This window comes from Eptesicus fuscus, chromosome 11, assembly GCF_027574615.1.
Source record: "Eptesicus fuscus isolate TK198812 chromosome 11, DD_ASM_mEF_20220401, whole genome shotgun sequence".
NCBI classification, from domain to species: domain Eukaryota; kingdom Metazoa; phylum Chordata; class Mammalia; order Chiroptera; family Vespertilionidae; genus Eptesicus; species Eptesicus fuscus.
The window spans coordinates 27066548-27084939 of NC_072483.1; the positions used below are offsets into that span (position 1 = coordinate 27066548).

At 36.3% G+C, this 18392-nt stretch overlaps 1 pseudogene; it reads right to left on the reverse strand.

Moving 5' to 3' along the window:
- Nucleotides 1-777: 777 nt before the first annotated feature.
- The window catches only part of LOC103287822 (Golgi-associated plant pathogenesis-related protein 1-like), a 32617-nt pseudogene continuing 15002 nt past the window's right edge, over nt 778-18392 (reverse strand).

Sequence of the window (18392 nt, forward strand, 5' to 3'; positions counted from 1 at the left end):
GTAAAAATACATCATTTAAAGCTCAGAAATATATAATGTTTTCATTTTTGTATGGTCTCCTTATATCTTTATTTGAAGTAGGCTTTCAACTATAGTGCACATAAACTATAATATGATAAAGGTATTAACTTGTTTACTAAAAAAGCCCTAGTTCATTCCCACAAACATTTATTGAGGGTTTTTTATGTGGGACCTAGGGTAGGCCAGGAACTGTGTTCCGTGATATGTTGGGGTAACAAAAATGGAGAGGCCATACTTCTTTATGTTTTCATTCTGAAGGTTCTGCAATTATACTTTTTTACCACTTTTATTTCCCAAACACTTTCAAATCTAACCCTTTGTCACATTTAAATGTGGCTTTAATATTCTTAAATATCTACCACTAGTAGATTACAGTGCAGGAAGATCACAGGAAACGAATTTCACTTCTCAACATCACAAGCATCTGGAATACAAAAAGTCCATGGATGAATATTACAAGTAAGAAAAGTACAAAAAAAGAGAGAAAGTTTGCTTTAAAAATAACAAAAGAAGTTTAAAAATTGATTTTCCCCCAAGTCCAAATAATTGTGGTCTAGCCATCAGAGTAAAGGCTTCATTGGCTCATTCCTTTGGTAAGAATTAGTTCATGCCAAACTGTATACCCAAGTGTGTGTATAAAACATCACAGAGAGCATATACACCCACAAAGAGACACACACACCCGGGTTTTTGTTGTTCTATACACTTCTCATATCCATGTTCTAGGTCTTCTAGCTGCCCTTGACATTTGGCAAGCTACTTCTCTGGAGGCAGGACATTTTCCTCAAAGAAGCCCTGGTTGAGGACATTCCCTGCTGGGAATTCGTCCAGCCACCACGAAGGAGGACCCATCACTTGCAGATGCTCCCTCTACTCCCATTCTCTTTGTACTCTTCCATACCATGGACTGAAGTGTCCAGTCTCAGAGTTGAGGCCAGGCTGCTGGAAGTTGCGATTCTTAATTACACTGTACCATCTATCAGCCACCTCCTTTCCTGTCCGACCGTAGGATGCCCAGGCCAGGTTGTCTCTGCACTGGCTGGGACTGGACTCCGGGGTGTGCTTGAGGGTCCTCATGCTGGCAGGGGCCTCTGGATATTGCCGAGCCTCCTGGATGAGCTCCTTGCAGAGCTTCGGCAGGGTGCGCCATGCCGCTGGGGTAACCCTGTGGGCCCTCAGAACCTCATTATTAAACTGTTTGGAGCTGACTTGCTCCTGGCCAGCTCACAGGCTTCCGGGCTCCCACTGCCTCTGCTCCCTCAAATCTGATTTTTTTGAAGGGCATCATTTTAATATATGTGACAAGGGTGCTTAAGTTCTATTTAGGCAAAAACTCTATGTGTCATGGGGAGTTTAAATGCCAGCATACAATTTTGGTGACATTCTACTTGCATCTTCCCAGATGCAAGTAGATGGTAATTGAAAAATCAATGCAACATTCTGTTTTAATTATCTTTCTCCAGACACTGATTATAGTGCTACTTTGTCACCCCTTGGAAAAGTGTTAACTAAGCATTTCCTATGGTCAAAGCACTCAGGTAGGTGTTGATGGTCATATAAAACAAGTACTCTGAGTCAAATATTTTCTCAGTGAGCCTCTCAAACTTGCCTACGACCTTCCTTCTTATTGCAATTTCCAGCTTCTTTTCTAGTTTGTTATGTCCCACTTGGCTAACAGTTTTTATTAATTATTCCAGAAACCTTGATGAAGCCACCATATATTAATGTGCTGAGTAACAAATGCTTTGTGATTGGCTGCTTTCTAAATTTTACAATAATCCAATTGTCCTGAGGTGGATTGAGGCCATATTAGTTACCTGGCCTTCAATAGGCAAGTACTCAAAATCCTTTGAAAACAGTACTAATGTCACTTAATGACAGTTAAGTTGGTGGAATAATGCTTCATAGCTAAGTTTTTGAGACCATTGAAATAAAGATTTTACCTAGTCAGTCTTTAAGTTAGATGCCTTAAATATTTTTTCATCAAGATTTTTTAAGAGAACTGTATTTTTGGAAGTCATGCCTTTTAGAATGTCTGGAATTCAAGTTTCCTACATTGTTAAAAAAGGGCAAAGATCTCTGACTGAGAAATCAGATAAGCTGGTAATAGGCTATTCTTTTGTGCACCCTGGGAAAGTTGATTTTTGTGAACTTGGCCCTTTACCTTTATTCTTCTGAGATCCATGGGTAGCAGGATATAAAGTGTGTGTGTGGAGATCTTTTATTGGTGATAAAAAGAGGAAGGATGATAGCCTCAGGCCCTCAACTTCAAAATATTTTTTTTTTGTAAAATATTTTTATTGTTTTTAGAGAGCGGAAGGAAGAGGAAGAGATAGAAACATCAATGGTGAGAGAGAATCAATGATTGGCTGCCTCCTGCACACCCCCTACTGGGGATCAAGCCAGCAACCCGGGTATATGCCCTTTGACAGGAATCACACCTTGGACCCTTCAGTCCCCAGGCCAAAGTTCTATCTACAGAGCCAAACCATCTAGGGCTCAAAATATGTTAATTAAATAATAAAGAGGGGAAAATGGTGAACTGAGTAAGAACATTGGTTCAGTCCATACTCTTTATTTAATAGTTGGATGGTCTTAGGAGAAAGTATTAAAACTCCCTATCTCTTGGTGTTCTCATATGTAAAATGGAAAGGGGTTGTAATTTAAATTACAGGGCAAATGCTCAGCCTAGTGGCTAGTCCATGGTAAGCAGTCAACAAATGTTATTTAGCAATACTCATCTACCCCTTCTTCTTCACCATTGTTACACAAGAGGGAATTGGGGTCAGAATTTTGACCCTCTCCCACCGTCAAAGTTTCCCCGAAGGAGCAATGCGGCCAGGATCTTAGTGGAGAAAATGCTGAGAGAAATTCGTTCACAGTCTGTGTGAGGGAAAGAAACAGGATGTGGTCTCAATGAACATTTTAGAAACCCAATATGGCAGGGTTTCTTCCTTCTCTAGCAGCCAGAACAAACAGAAAGTTTCTGAGTACAGGAGAAAAAAATACTACCAGTTCTATAAAAAGATACATTATGTCAAAACAAAGAGACATTCCTGAATGCTAGGGGAATTGATTCAACAAAGATATACTGTAAAAACAAAACAAAACTATAAAAAACACAACAGAATAAAACAACAACAACATACTGTTAGAAACTTTCTGATTTATGAGATCTCATTAAGATTTGATAGAATACTAGTATGTTATCTATTTACATGGAGGAAGGAAATGCAAAACAGGAACAATTTGAAATCAGAAAGTATTGCATGAGAAAAAAATATGATTGCTTAATTAAAAATAGATGCATTTCAAAAACAACAAATAAGATGCATTAGAAAACTGATTTTTAGATGCCAAATCTAAGGAATTCAACCAAGATTCAGATGAAATAGTGTAAAAAAAAATAAAAGGGAAAAGTTAGAAAAATTAATACAGATAGAGAAAATATAAGACAATAGCCCAAGTAAGAACAAAAATCAGGAGCAATAATTACATAAATTATTTTTTTCAAGAAAAACATTATTGGGATGGCAAAAAATCAAAAGTTACAGATTGATACATTTCAACAAGTATCAAGAACAAGAAAATTGAAGACATAACTAAATATATTTTAATAAAAATGTTTAAAATTTAATGATAAAAAATGTTGTACTAGCAGCCAGGAAGATAAGTAAACCAAAAGGCAATGACTAACTTACAGTAAATGAATTAAATATTGTGCATAATTATTTAACAATTATCATGAATCAAAAAATGAGTTTGTCATTAAATATTGGAATTATTTGAGCCAAGAGTGAGGGGAGAAAAACTATAGTGAATATCTCTTGTTACGCAAGATAATTTCAATATTCTTTCATCCAACAATTATTAAGTAAAAGGTTGAATATAAGTGGCAGGCATTGTGTAGTGAAATGGATTTACTGGTAATTTGCTTCTTTAATATTTTACAATGTTTCCCAAACCTTCATATTAAAAATGCTATAAAAGAAAATAAGAGCAAAAAGGAAATTTATAAGTAAAAGCAGAGGAGAGATAAGAGAGACCAGGGAGTTTAACATCTTTACTAATATTCACGCTCAGAAGAATGGGCAGTTCCTCTTTTCATGGGGCTGAATCATACTGATTTCCAAAAGCAAATCTTTCTCCTTGTCATCCAGCAATCTCACAAGGGTATGGGGTCCAAGGCCAAGGTCAAGGTTTCACAGTGATGATGCCATTCAAACTTTGGAAGCATCTTCACATATCATCTCCTCTCTCTGCCACTTTTTCACACCATCACCATTCTGAAGAGGACACGGGTACTCTTCTTTTCCTATTTCTTCTGATATAAGGCTGTTGTAGTTGTAGACTCCATATTCTTGGGTGACCCATTTCTCTTCTCTGTGCTTTAATTTTTTCCCCCTGAGAAATAGATGGAACTGGTCAGGTGTACAACTGTTTCTAATTTGCATGTATTTTATGGATTATGGCAGTGATTTTCAACATGGACTACCATTGGAATTCTGTGGGGACTTTTTTTTTTTATATATATAACACTGATGCCTGTTTCTTATTCCTAGATTCTAATATATATGGCCTGAGGTAAGGTCAGTCCTTCAGGATATTAAAAGTGATCTGGTAGAGAACCATGGAACTAATTTATTGGACACCAAGAAAGGGCATCCATGTAAAAGAGTATATAGTAAGGAGAATCTGGATTATAGTAGCAAAAACTACTTTATTTGCTTTTAGGGGGTACTATCTGAGTACCCCCTAAAAGCAAATAAATACCTAAAACATTAAGATCTTTGACAAAATAGTTAGGTTCCCTAAAAGAAGTCTTTTGTGCCAGGGAAGGCAGTTGTCTTAAAAAGAATCCCTCTGGGCATTCCAAGTCCAGGGTCAAGCCACGTGAGTGAGTCAACCCAGTAGAGCCTTCCAATGACTGCCCTCCTAATCAGACATCTGACTACAATTACTCGAGTGACCCAAGCAAGAAGAGCTCAGTAAGTACCTCCGAAATTCCTGACTCGTATCTATAAAATTATGACTAAAATAAAAATAGTTGTTTTAAACAATGTTTTGGAGGCATTCATTTAACTAGTATATTAAGTAGTACAGATTAGAAAGCCATACTTCTACCTTTCTGATTAAAAAATATGGCAGGAAAAATTAATTTCTTAAATCATCTGTTTATCCCAAAGAGCAAGCTTGTCAGAGAAATATTGTAGACTGACATTTTTTTCAAGTTTTAAGTCGCTCATAACTGACAAAATTAAATGAATTCCCGTCTTCATATAATGCCTTTGGTATTCCACTTTATATGCCAGACATCTGTCCCATGTGTTTTCCCCTCCTTCTTTCTTTCTGACAATCTTTGCCATTTGTGGTGCCCCAAGGAAAGCATCCCTCAGATTTCATCCAACTAATATTGGTTAACTTTTATGTAACTAATAAAGTTTTCCCATGGATATGGCCCTTAAACCATCATTTGTAGGGGTTAAATAAATGTTATTAAATTTGGCCAACTTTTTTTTCTTGAATTCAAACAAATATACTTGGAGAAATAAAAAATTCTATAGTTAAATATATAATTATTCATATAGTTTCAAACATATAGTTACCCAGGGTGCAGATAAAGTTTTGGCAATGACATTACCAATCCTTTTCATTAGATATTCAGCACAAAGTATGGCATGCACTTGCTATGTAAACATATAAAGAACAAAAGACTGTCAAATTGATCTCAAACACTAAAAAATACATACAAGCTATATATTTTGGGCAGAAAACATGTATCAATATAAGACATAATGAATACCTATAATTAGGATATGGAATAAATAGGCATGGCACATTCCTGTTATAGAAGGTTTAATAGTCTTAAGAATTAGTCTCTGGTGTCATACTATCTGGGTTCAAGCCCAGCCTCAGCCCTTGTGGTAGAGACTGCAAACCATTCACCAAAAATATCTATTTTTTTTTCCCTCTGAGCTTATTTCTTAGCATTTCTTGCTGTTAGGATTATTATATATCTGCATTCTTGACAATAAAATGAAGTGATATGCAAATTTAAGTTCAAGAAATGTGACTTATGTAATGTTTATATGTTTATTTAGCTGACGGAGCCACTCGGAGTAAAGTGGATTTGAATGAATATTTATTAGGGTGATTTAATAAAGGAGAAGATTCCTGCATTCTAAAAGGTATTTTAGTGATAATCTCATATTGGAAAATCTCTCCTTAGTTTTCATGATCACTACATAGAAATTGGAAGCTCTAAGAGAACTACTTAATAAAACCCTGCTTTAAAAGAGAGAAAATCAATGTAATTGATCTGAAGATTGATAGAAAATAGATCCTAGTCACCTTGAAAGGGCTTTTCATTGCTACTTTATGGGATAAGTTCTTCAATTTTTTTCTTATTTAGCAAATATTTATGATAAATTATTTTTCTTATTATACAAATAATACTTATTAAAAATTTAGAAGATGTTGAAAAGTTAATAGAAAAAATTCCAAATACTTGAAGGCAATTTTTAATATTTTGTGTGTATTTCCTTCCAATACTTTTAATATGGATACAAATTATTCTACAAAATTATCAATACAATTGTATATCTTGTTGTTATTCATTTTTCTATTTCAAAGTATATCTTTAAGTCATTAAATATTCTTTGAAAATTCAAAATATTAGAACTGATAATACTTTATTTATTTATTTTTAAAATATATTTGTATTGATTTCAGAGAGGAAGAGAGAGGGAGAGAGAGAGAGAAACATCAATGATGAGAGAGAATCATTGATCAGCTGCCTCCTGCATGACCCCTACTGGGGATCGAACTGAAACCCAGGCATGTGCCCTTGACAGGAATCGAACCTGGAACCCTTCAGTCCACAGGCCGACACTCTATCCACTGAGCCAAGCCAGCTAGGGCAGAACTGATGATACTTTAAATGTGGATTCATTCCTCTGTTGGATATAATAGGGATTCTAATTATTCTTCATTACAAATAAATCAGATGGCCTTTATACATGATATAAAAATCCTGTGTTTTTAGAAGCGGAATTACTTGTATGCATAGGTGATATTCAAGATCACTTGGTTATTTATTAGTGGTATAGCAGAGATATTTTATTTCAGAACTTAGGTTAAACTGAACATTTCAATCACTTTCTTCTTCTGCATGTTGTTTTCTGTTTATTAAGTGAGCCTTATAACCAATGATTGCTCAAAATAGATACCATGAGTTTTTGTGCTGGTAAAATGCTACATTTCCCCCTTAAGTTTGCTTTAAGTGAAGATATAAAAAAAAAAAATAATATATCTTTGTAATTCTCTAAAATGGTACTATTTATTCCCACTAATGCTTGGATTGCTGTGGAAACCTTGAAGCGCAGCTCTCTCCATAGCTTTAATGTACTTTATTCTACATGACATTGGAAGGCAGTGTCAATTATGATGAATCATGAAGCTCACAACTAATGATACATTTAAAGCCAATTCATTTGTCTCTTTGATCATGTAAATGTATTGGCATTCACCAAGCCTGCCATGATAGGACATTATAGCTACTTTGGAGTCATTTCATTGTACACTTATATATCAGTGCAGCTGCCACTAATGTTTACACGTCCATGTGCTACACTTCCTCATGATATTTTTGCAGAGGTTAATGCTCATGCACAGTAGATATATTTATTACGAAGGCAGTAACAGACCCACAGGAGACATTACAGCTCTTAAGAGATCAGTGCCTATGATTAGTCCTATTTTATTCTATCTTTCTAACTCTGTTTAGCGGGTGAGTCCCCTTTTTTTAAATTCTTCGTTCACATTGAAACTATTTGGCTACATGTTAATGGTAAAATTATTCTTATACCTATAGGTTTCATGTCTTAGAGATTATTTTGTTTGCCTGTAAGCAAATCTATTTCTCTAGTACTTGCTCCTTGACTTTGAAGTTGTGTCCCTGTTCTTGCTAATCCACCTTTAATAGTAGTCTAGACAATAATCTACGATTACATAAGAAATATTTCACATCTTGCAAATGCTTTAGCTATTGTGCAACAGTAAGTGATAGCACAGCATACAATGTTATTCCCTAGATCAACACCTTGCAACATGATTTACAGAGAGGCTTTCTCTTCAAGAAAAAGTCTCACTTGCAATTCATGTTTAGTCTGTTTTCCCTATCTTATCTTTAACAGCTGGGTTATATCTGCTTCCACAGAAATGTGTTAATGTATGTTTAATACCAATAGCAAAAAGAGAACTTTGAAAACTGAAAAGAGCCTTACATTTAAGTTTCAAGTAATCAGCCAAATAATTTTTAAAATTTTATTTAATTTTAACTGCCATCATTTATCCCCCCTTTATCTTCTCCCACCTCTCCCCTCTTCCCCCCAATAATCGCCACACTGTTGTCAGTGTCCATGAGTTCTTTCTCTTTTTGTCTTTGTTGCCCAATAATTTTTAAGTTGATCACTGATTGGTGATCACACCATTAATAATGAACAAATATTATAATGAGTTAAAGTCCAGTCTACAGAAATATAGCAAAGATAAACATTTTTGTTTAAATCATAACTGAATCTCTAGCATTAATTCATTTGTCCTGGACAAATTTACTTTAAGTAGAGATTGTATTTTATCCATGGTTTCTGAGGCCGGTGTGTGAAGACAGGAGTTCCATTCTTTCTACAACCTTATCAGTTTCACTCTGTTCTTCAGCCTTGCCAAGTCACATCCTCTGAGATCACATGCTGAGTCAGGAAGATTGTTGTGATATTAAACCAGTCTCATTCCTCAGAAGCCACACCATTTTTGCTCAAATTGGAAGGACTATTGGCCAATGGGGGCATTACTCACAGACTATTTGTCAGGCCAGCTGTATTGATGCCCACCCGCTACCTATGAGGCAATGTCTCTGGATACTGAGTCACAGGGGAGGGGTGAGCACTTAAGCAATTACAAACCTGCAGATGTTAGCAAGGGAGGTCTCATTCACTCAGAATAATCATAGAGCATTTTTTTTTTACCAGGTTTTAATACCAATAAGAATAAAGGTATGGGTGAGTTCTGAGTGGTGGAATTGTATTGAAAGACTAGGGGCCCTGCGCACGAATCCATGCATGAATAGCTCGCTGCCGCATGCCTCAGCTGGCCGCCCCGCCCACCGCTGCTCATAGCTCTCCACCTCACTGTAGCTCGCTGCCCCGCCCTCCTGCTGATCGGTCGTTACCGTCACGGCGTAACGACCATTTGCATATTACCTCTTTATTATATATGATGATGCTCTACCCAAAGACCTCAATACTGAGCAGGAGTGTTAATGTGAAAACGGTTTTCTCACCTCGCTTCAGTGTTAGCTATCAATGATGGGTAAACTCACCCTATTTAAAAAACCATAAGAGTCCCAATGGATTGTTTGGTTCCCCATGCCAACAGGGAACACTTAGTGATGGCACAACTTACCAAAACCCCAAAACTAACATTATGTTACTTGTTTATGTAAAAGATATTTAAAAGCCCATTGTATCAAATTTTAAATTGTACTCTTTCAGTTAAAGGTACCTAGACTGGAATCAATCCTAATAATATTAATGGATTTTGTAGCCAGAAAAGTATCTCCATATAATCTATATCAATATAATGTTAAATGTCCTTATTTATCTCATACACATTTTGTACTGAAATAGGATAGGGCTATACTTTTGATATATTTAAACCTCACTGTTATTTTAAAACCAATGTGAAAAAACAAAACACCCTGGAAACTAGATTATATTTTGCACAAATAACACACTGATAGTAGTGAGACTATTTTATCCGTAACAAAAATAGTTTCCTTTTTAAAGGCGGGCCATTCTTTACACTTAGCTCAAAGCAATACTACGCAGGTAGCAGTTCCCTGAAAGATAAATGGCCTTTCACACGCTGAGGCTTGGGTGCTATATGCCTTCTGTCTATGAGGGGACCTTTTCCTAATACAGGATTCTAATAAGCAGCACTGATTTCAGTTCAGCATATACAAACCTACAAGCTCTGGTGGTGGTGGTGGGGGACGGGGAGTAAATAATGGAATGACCATAAGTCTAAGTTCATTGACTCACAAAGGATTTTCTTCTCGGGAAGCAGTGTGTGTGTGAGGGGTGGGGGGGGTGGGGGGGTTCTCTGACATTACTAATCCAATTCCTGATAAGACAAGTAACTTAGTCCTTCCAAAAATGTATGCCCTTACTATTTTCTGAGACCTGGTGAAATGCTTGGTGCCAGAAAATGTATTTGTTTTCATATACCATCTACAGGATAGGTGACGGAGGTATAGCAACAGATTCCATGGGGGCATTGTTGTTGTTTGTTTCCCCTGGGGAAATATGAAGAAGATGAGAGGCAAACAGATGATACTTGTCCTATGAGAGCAAACTATTTTTAATCTCATTAAAAATATACAACTTTCAAACAGCTTCCAAATTGGGATACTGCATCATTAAGCATTTGACATTTGTCCAGTTAAAACTATTGACTCATGCTTTCTTTGCTACCCCCTCAAATTACTACAGTGCCACAGCTGATCTGACTATATTTTCCATTTCTTATAAATAGCCACAAGAAAAGTATTAATTATCCTTGTACGATTTAATGCACCAACTGCCTTAACCTTTCAGGTTTTCTTAAACGCCAGCATAACAAGGCATATCCATGGCAGCAAATGTGATTTATGACAGGAATCTTTAATTTCTGTTTTTAAATATGTTACCCACCGATCTGCATACATTTAAATTCGCCTGCAACACTTTTCTCTGTCTTGAGGCTGTTGTTTAATATTCAAGGATGATTTTTGTCCACATACATTTTGGTCTATGTCACCTCAGATTAAATTATTACTGTTTGCAGCCTTTTCAGAGCAGGCCTCAGGCCCTTATTTACAAGAATCAATGAAACAGTAATGAAAATCCATTTTTCATACTATCAGCTCTGGCCTGCTTTTATTTAGTTAGCTGTGTCTAAGCAAGCAATTCATTTTGTGCAAATGTCATGTAGAGAAAAAAGGATGAGCCGTGAAAGGGTTAATCATGAAATAAGACCTAAGCTTTCTCCCATATAAAAAGCATCCGTAATGTTAAATTTTTTTAAAAAGCCCTTCTTAATATATGCAAAGTAATGTATATTGACACATAAGCAAGGCTTTTCATGATGAATATTGAAATATATATGCAAAGCACAGGAAATGTGTAACATGTTATAGATCTTTCAGTGTACATTTAGAGGAAATGAACCATTTATATTCTACAATTTAGTGAATACCTACTGTTTATTGGTACAGAGCACATAGGAGTATATTTGTCTTAGTAATTTATTTAGGTAAATATATTTATTCTTCTAGGGGTTCTTGTGCTTTTCTTGGTTCTATAGTAGTAGACATAAATATTTAACAATGCATTGTCTCAAATGTTATTCATGTAATTTATCAGCGAAAACAGTGGAGTTGTAATAACTTTTAAGCCTGCATGCACCTTCTCTTAAACCTGAGATTGATTTAGAATGCGTAAAACTGGGCTGGATTTTTTTTTCCTACTGCCGAGGAGAATTATTTACTAGTAATAACCAAGAGAAGCTAAACTAGTCTAGCTACCAAAGGAACAAGGCTCATTTACCACTTTTTGAATCAGCTTTCTTAAGCAAATACTTTGGCAATAAAAGAAAAGGGGTTAGTGAGAGAAGCAAGCATTTAATTGTTTTGAATATATTTCCCTATATTTGCTGACCTACCCACTTTTCTTTATACAGAGATGTAGACACAGAAATATACATATATATTACCCCTTGTGAAGTAGTCCTCTTGGGAATGTCTTCTAAATTTTAATGTACTTGGCTATAAGATGTCAGTTCAAATCAAGGCAAAGATCTTGTAAAAGTGACTGTCCACTTTTTAATATCACAGAAGTAATGAATAGAGACGGAAAGAAAGCATTTGGAGTCTTCTTGATCTTTGCTATGGACTTTCTTGGAAACACATTTTATAGACTCACAATCTGGATTTTTCCATTTGTACTTTTTTTCTATTACATTTGGTTTCTTAATTTCTGTTTCCTATGTTTGGTGATCAAATTTCTAATACTGGTATAATGTGCAGATCTGAACACAGGCTTATTTGATAGTTTTAATTATATTTTTAAAGCAGTAATTTTCTACTAAGCTAAAGCAGAAAATGCCTGCATTATTATCCTGAAGCTGAATCTGAACAGTGGATTCCATACTGCCAGTGCTCATATAGATCCAGGCCAGTGGTTCTCAACCTTTCTAATGCTGCGGACCCTTTAATACAGTTCCTCATGTTGTGGTGACCCCCAACCATAAAATTATTTTCGGTGCTACTTCATCACTGTAATTTTGCTACTGTTAATGAATCGTAATGTAAATATCTGTGTTTTCCGATGGTCTTAGTTGACCCTGCTAGAGGTTCTTAATCTGTGGGTCACGACCCACAGGCTGAGAACCACTGCTGTAGAGCCTAAGACACTAATACAGATTTCTCTCTTTTTTAAACTTAATATATAACATTGATTTTTAAAATATAGGAGATGGGGTGTTGAAAAGATGCATACAAAAATTGTAATACCTGATTTCTCTGTTGGATAGGATTTAAGTTGCTTCTTTTTTAAACCTTTGTATACTTTTATCATTTAAATTTCATAGAATGACTGCAGTCTAGATGGTATTTTTATAAAGGGAAGAATATTTTTTAACAGAAATGAGGTGAGTAAGGGATACCTCTATGAGAAGGAGCAAGGTACCCAAAGTGGGCTCAAAACCAGAGCACCCCTCCCACCCAAACAGGGTGTTATTTTTCCTTCCCTTTTCTTTTCAATGGAATTTATCCCCATAAAATATTTATTTAATTCAGAAACATTATCTTTTAAAATTTCTCTGAGGAAATTTATAAGAGGCAGTAATAATTAGAAAAAAATTATGGCTTCCTTCCTAAGACCTAACTTAGATCAGCTTCGTGAACAGATGGGGAATTTGGTGGTAGGGTCTGAGCAAGGGCAAAGGAGGCCAGTACTGTGAAGAGTAGACCTGGGTGCTGGGCCATACTGAGATGAGATTTGGGATGGAATGAATGTGCTGGAACCCAACACTGTCATTTTTTATTGTGTAAAAAAATTACTAAATCCCACTCTTCTATTTCCTCATCTATAAAATGGTGTCAATTTAGTACCCACACCACAGAGTTGTGATTACAATAAAATAATACCTTTAAAGCATTTATAATTATTCTTTCACATAGTAAGAGTTTAAAATTGTTAGCAATGGAAAGTATATCCAAGTGCTTAAGTATCAGTGGGGAAGTATATATCCAATTGGAGATATATGCAGAATGGGAGGTATAAAAGTGTGATTTTTAAAAATTAAATATTTTAAGAAGGTATTTAAACAGTTTTGGACTCAAGAAAGGGAGGATGGGAGAGTAATTATCTTCATTATCCTCCTCATTCTCCTGTTCCCCAAGTAGCAGGGGTCCTGCTGTCAAGAACCAAGGCTAGTATGATTAGCATTGATTAAATAGTATGATTTATCTGTGGGTTAGCCTGGGAACCTAACAGCTATATTCTATAGAAAAAATATGTTCCTGGTGACAAATAGCCATCTACAAATGAACATTTGAAATATACTCTTTTACAAATTGACCTTCATATTTTATTATATCTTATTTGCCATTTACTTAACAAATGCATTTTAAAATGGCATTGATATATATTCAATTGTAAGCTAGAGAATCAATAAGGAATAAGCAAATAACAATCAGGGAATACAGTGTCAAAAGAATTTCTCAGATAAAGTAAATATTGGTTAACAAGTATTCTCAATGAGCAAAAGCCAGAAAATATTTATTTTTATTGTTTGTTTTGGTCAGCCCTAGTTTAGCATTTAGAAAATTAACTGCATTTATTAATATATTCTATTGTAATGCCCACATCTCATATAAACTTGAAGTTGAGAAAATAAGTAACATTTCAGAACAAATAGCCATCTACCTGATACCTGAAAATGAATCAGTGCCTGACTGATGCACTTACATTAAAAACTGGACAAAATATTTTAGTCAACATACGTAGTAACTAGAGAGAAGGGCAAAATAAAAGAAAAATATGTACATCCTTGTTTTTCATGAATTACTCTGTCATAGCACAGAATGTTACAAATATGGACAAAAGTAGCTATGCTTCTAAGAGAACAAGAGGAGGAATTAATTCATCTCAAGCATATTCAAATCCCATCAATGATTTATGACCATTTATGAGAAAAAGGAAATATCAATTTCTAAACTTATATTTAATATTTACAAATATGTAAATTAGGCTGTCTCAGAAAAGTGTAGCAGATGTCTCTATCGTCTTGATGCTGATGGACTGCCTAGGTATTACTTTAAAATGATAGATTGGCAATGAGAATATTATTTTCTACTTTAATCTATCGTATTCATTTGGAAGCATTAATTCTTTTAAAGAAGATTATATATGCAATCCAATCTTGTCAGCCTGGCTCTATTTAATGGGATGTTCTATTTAAATGTGAGGACATATTGATCTCATTCTGAAGTTTCTATCTAGTATCTATCAAGAGGATAAAGTTTGAACATTTTCCATCGTGGGTTCTGTTCCAAAATTTTTGAAATTGAATATGCTGTAAAGAAAAAAACACAACAGTAACTTTTCTCTTTTTGCTTTGGAGGCATTTTAAGAGAGAGAGAGAGAGAGAGAGAGAGAGAGAGAGAGAGAGAACACTGAAGGAAGTTGTGATCTTTCTTTACACAGAGTCTTTTAGCAAGAGGATAAAATACTTACCTCAAGGGAAAAGTAAGTCAAAGGACCCATTTCTCCTTTATTTTGAAAAGTGAATCATTTTGTTCAGAGGCTCTGAGCCATAAACTGTCACAACCTCCACAATGTTCCAATTTATGGTAGTAGGGTTCCTTTGCACATACTATTTCTGAGCTCTCATGAAAATGATATGAACTAAGTAAATCAACTTACTTTAAGATCTTGGATTGGTCTTGACTGCTTCAAATTGGGTTGTGGAAGTGTTCTCACTAAATTATTTTTTATTTTTTATATCTCTGTGTGAAAGATATGAAAAATATTTCTCTTTTTAAGAGAGATGAATGGGGAGGGAGAGAGAGATTAAAGTGAGAGAGAAACATCCATGGGTTGCCTCTGTATGCACCCTGACCTGACCAGGATCGAATGCACAATGTAGGTTTGTGCCCTGAACTGGAATTGAATCCATCACGTTTTGGTATACAGGATGATACTCCTACCAACTGAGCCACACCAGCCAGGACACAAGCATTTTTTTAGTACCCATTCAAAGAAGAGTATATTTAATATGGAAAGAGAGTGAAATATTTTAATAAAATAAAAATTGACTATAACCAATGGCTGAAGTCAAGAATTATCATTTTGATGTGTATGTGCATGTATATGCACAATTCTATCTAATAAAAGAGTAATATGCAAATTGACCATCACTCCAACACATAAGATGGCTGCCCCCATGTGGTCAAAGATGACTGTCCCCATGTGGACACAAGATGGCCAGTAGGAGAGGGCAGTTGGGAGGGACCGGGCCTGTAAGGGAGGGCAGTGGTGGGCGATCAGGCCATCAGGGGAGGGCAGTTAGGGGTGACCAGGCCAGCAGAGGAGGGAAGTTGGGGATGATTGGGCCTGCAGGGAAGGGCAGTTGGGGGGAACCCAGGCCTGCAGAGGAGAGCAGTTGGGGGAACCAGGCCTGCAGGGGAGGACAGTTAGGGGCAATCAGGCTGGCAGGGGAGCAGTTAGGTGTCAATCAGGCTGGCAGGGGAGTGATTAGGGGGTGATCAGGCTGGCAGGCAGAAGTGGTTAGGGGCAATCAGAAAGGCAAGCAGGCAAGCAGTTGGGAGCCAGCAGTCCTGGATTGTGAGAGGGATGTCCAACTGCCTAAACGGGCAGTCGGACATTTCTCGAGGGGTCCCAGATTGGAGAGGGTGCAGGCTGGGCTGAGGGACACACCCCCATGCACGAATTTTGTGCACCAGGCCTCTAGTCTATATTATAAAAGGCCTGTGGCCCTAACGCTGTAACGACCAAAGACCGGTCGGGAGGGCAGGGCTGCGCGATTTCGCATGCTGGGCTTCTAGTATTTTATATATTACAAGCTAAAAAGTAAAAAAGTAATTTATAGTGCTGTATAAAGCATAAATAATATTGAATAACAAATATTGTTTATTTAAGTGTTCCACATTAAAGTGTTTTAGCCTAGTAGAATTCTCCCAGTAAAGTTTGTATTATATTTTGCATATAAATATCAAGTAAAATAGTTTGTAATCATAAAACATTATATTTTGCTAATTGAAGACATTTTTATTGCAAAACAAAAACATAAATGACTAATATGTACAGATTTCTTTATATTTTAATAGAACTGAATTAAAATAAAAATTTTAAGTTTTGATGGTATATGGTGAACAATTATCAAAAACACAATTTAAGCATAGTTAGCAAATTTTTGTTTGGATTACACTAATGATTATATTAAAGTGTAATGCTTACTCGTAAAAGCTTAGTGAGATTAAATTAATAAGCATCAAGATACTGTGTTGTGAAGATGTCATCAGATCTGAGACAAAATTTCATGACTTAAAGGACCTAGAATATGAATCTGGGATATCTAATTACCAACACAATGGATTTGCAACTATAAGTATAAATTTTGTGTTGTGTGTTTACATGAGACGTTTCCTTAGGGTTTCTGCTCAAATCCCTAATATAAGCATAGTTATGATTATAGCATAAGAACTAGGAAGTATGCTATATGTACATATGATATAGAGAGATTATACAGCTAATATTGACCATTATTAATAATAAATTTGAATTTGAATGCAATTATTCAGACTATTGGGATGACAACAGATTTAGTGCCAGCACGCAAAAAGGTGAAAACAAAACTCTATCTTAGAAATAAATGTGCATCCATTTAATATTCACAGGAAGTGAAATTACTTCCTAAAAGATGCTCCCACTCATTTTTATATTATTTTTCATTATATATGAAATAAATTACCTCTTCCTGACAAGCTCATGATTTTCTGCACATGATATATTTTTTCAAGAGGAATTCACTATACTTTCCTTACAAGAAAAAAGTGTTAGACTTTTTATTAATTACTATCTAACTGGAATCAAAATGTCAAAGGGATCTAATTACTAAATAACAGAAATTAGAAATGGGATAAATTTTCACTTATCTGGTTTAACAATGAAACTGATATTTCAAAACATATACCACACAATAGGCATTTCTCTTTGTATTTGGAATGCATTATTAAAGTCAATTTGTATCACATAGCTAATGACTGAAGGAGTTGGCACAAATCCACTGTGAATGATAGTGGGAAATTAGCCTGAGAGTCGATTTGCAGAATATTCCCTCTCATTCAAGTGAATATTTCTGTAGAAAGGTTGAAAGCTGCAAAATGTTCTTGGTGGATGGCTCTAAATAATCAAAAGTTCAAAATAAACTTGGAACCTCTTTCTCAAGAACCCATACAAGATAATCTGGAAATAAATGTGTGTGTGATGGGGGTGGGGGAAAGGGGGAGAACACTTTTTTTTTTTTTTTACTATTGTCTTTTACTTTAAATTACATTTGACATTTAATATTATAGTAGTTTCAGGTGTGCCACATAGGAGTTAGACAATTATATAAATTTATGAAGTGATCCCCCCAATAATTCTAGTACCCACCTGGCACCATACATAGTTATTACAGTACTAGAGGCCTGGTTCATGAAATTCATGAATGGTGTGTGTGTGTGTGTGTGTGTGTGTGTGTCCCTCAGCCCAGCCTGCACCCTCTCCAATCTGGGACTGCTGGGTCCCAACCACTCACCTACCTGCCTGCATGATTGCCCCTAACCGCTTCTGCCTGCCAGCCTGATCACCCCCTAATCACTCCCCTGCCAGCCTGATCGACACCTAACTGCTCCCCTGCCAGCCCAATTGCCCCTAACTGCCCTCCCCTGCTGGCCTGGTCACCCCTAACTGCCCTCCCCTGCCAGCCTGGTCACCCCTAACTGTCCTCCCCTGTAGGCCTGGTCACCTCTAACTGCCCTCCCCTGCTGGCCTGGTAGCCCCTAACTGCCATCCCTTGCCACCTGTTTTGCCCTAACTGCCCTCTCCTGCCAGCCTGGTTGCCCCCAACTGCCCTCCCCTGCAGACCCGGTTCCCTCCCCCCCCAAACTACTCTCCCCCCTGCCGGCCATCTTGTGGCAGCCATCTTGTGTCCACATGGGGGCAGCCCTCTTTGACCACATGGGGGTGGCCATCTTGTGTGTTGGA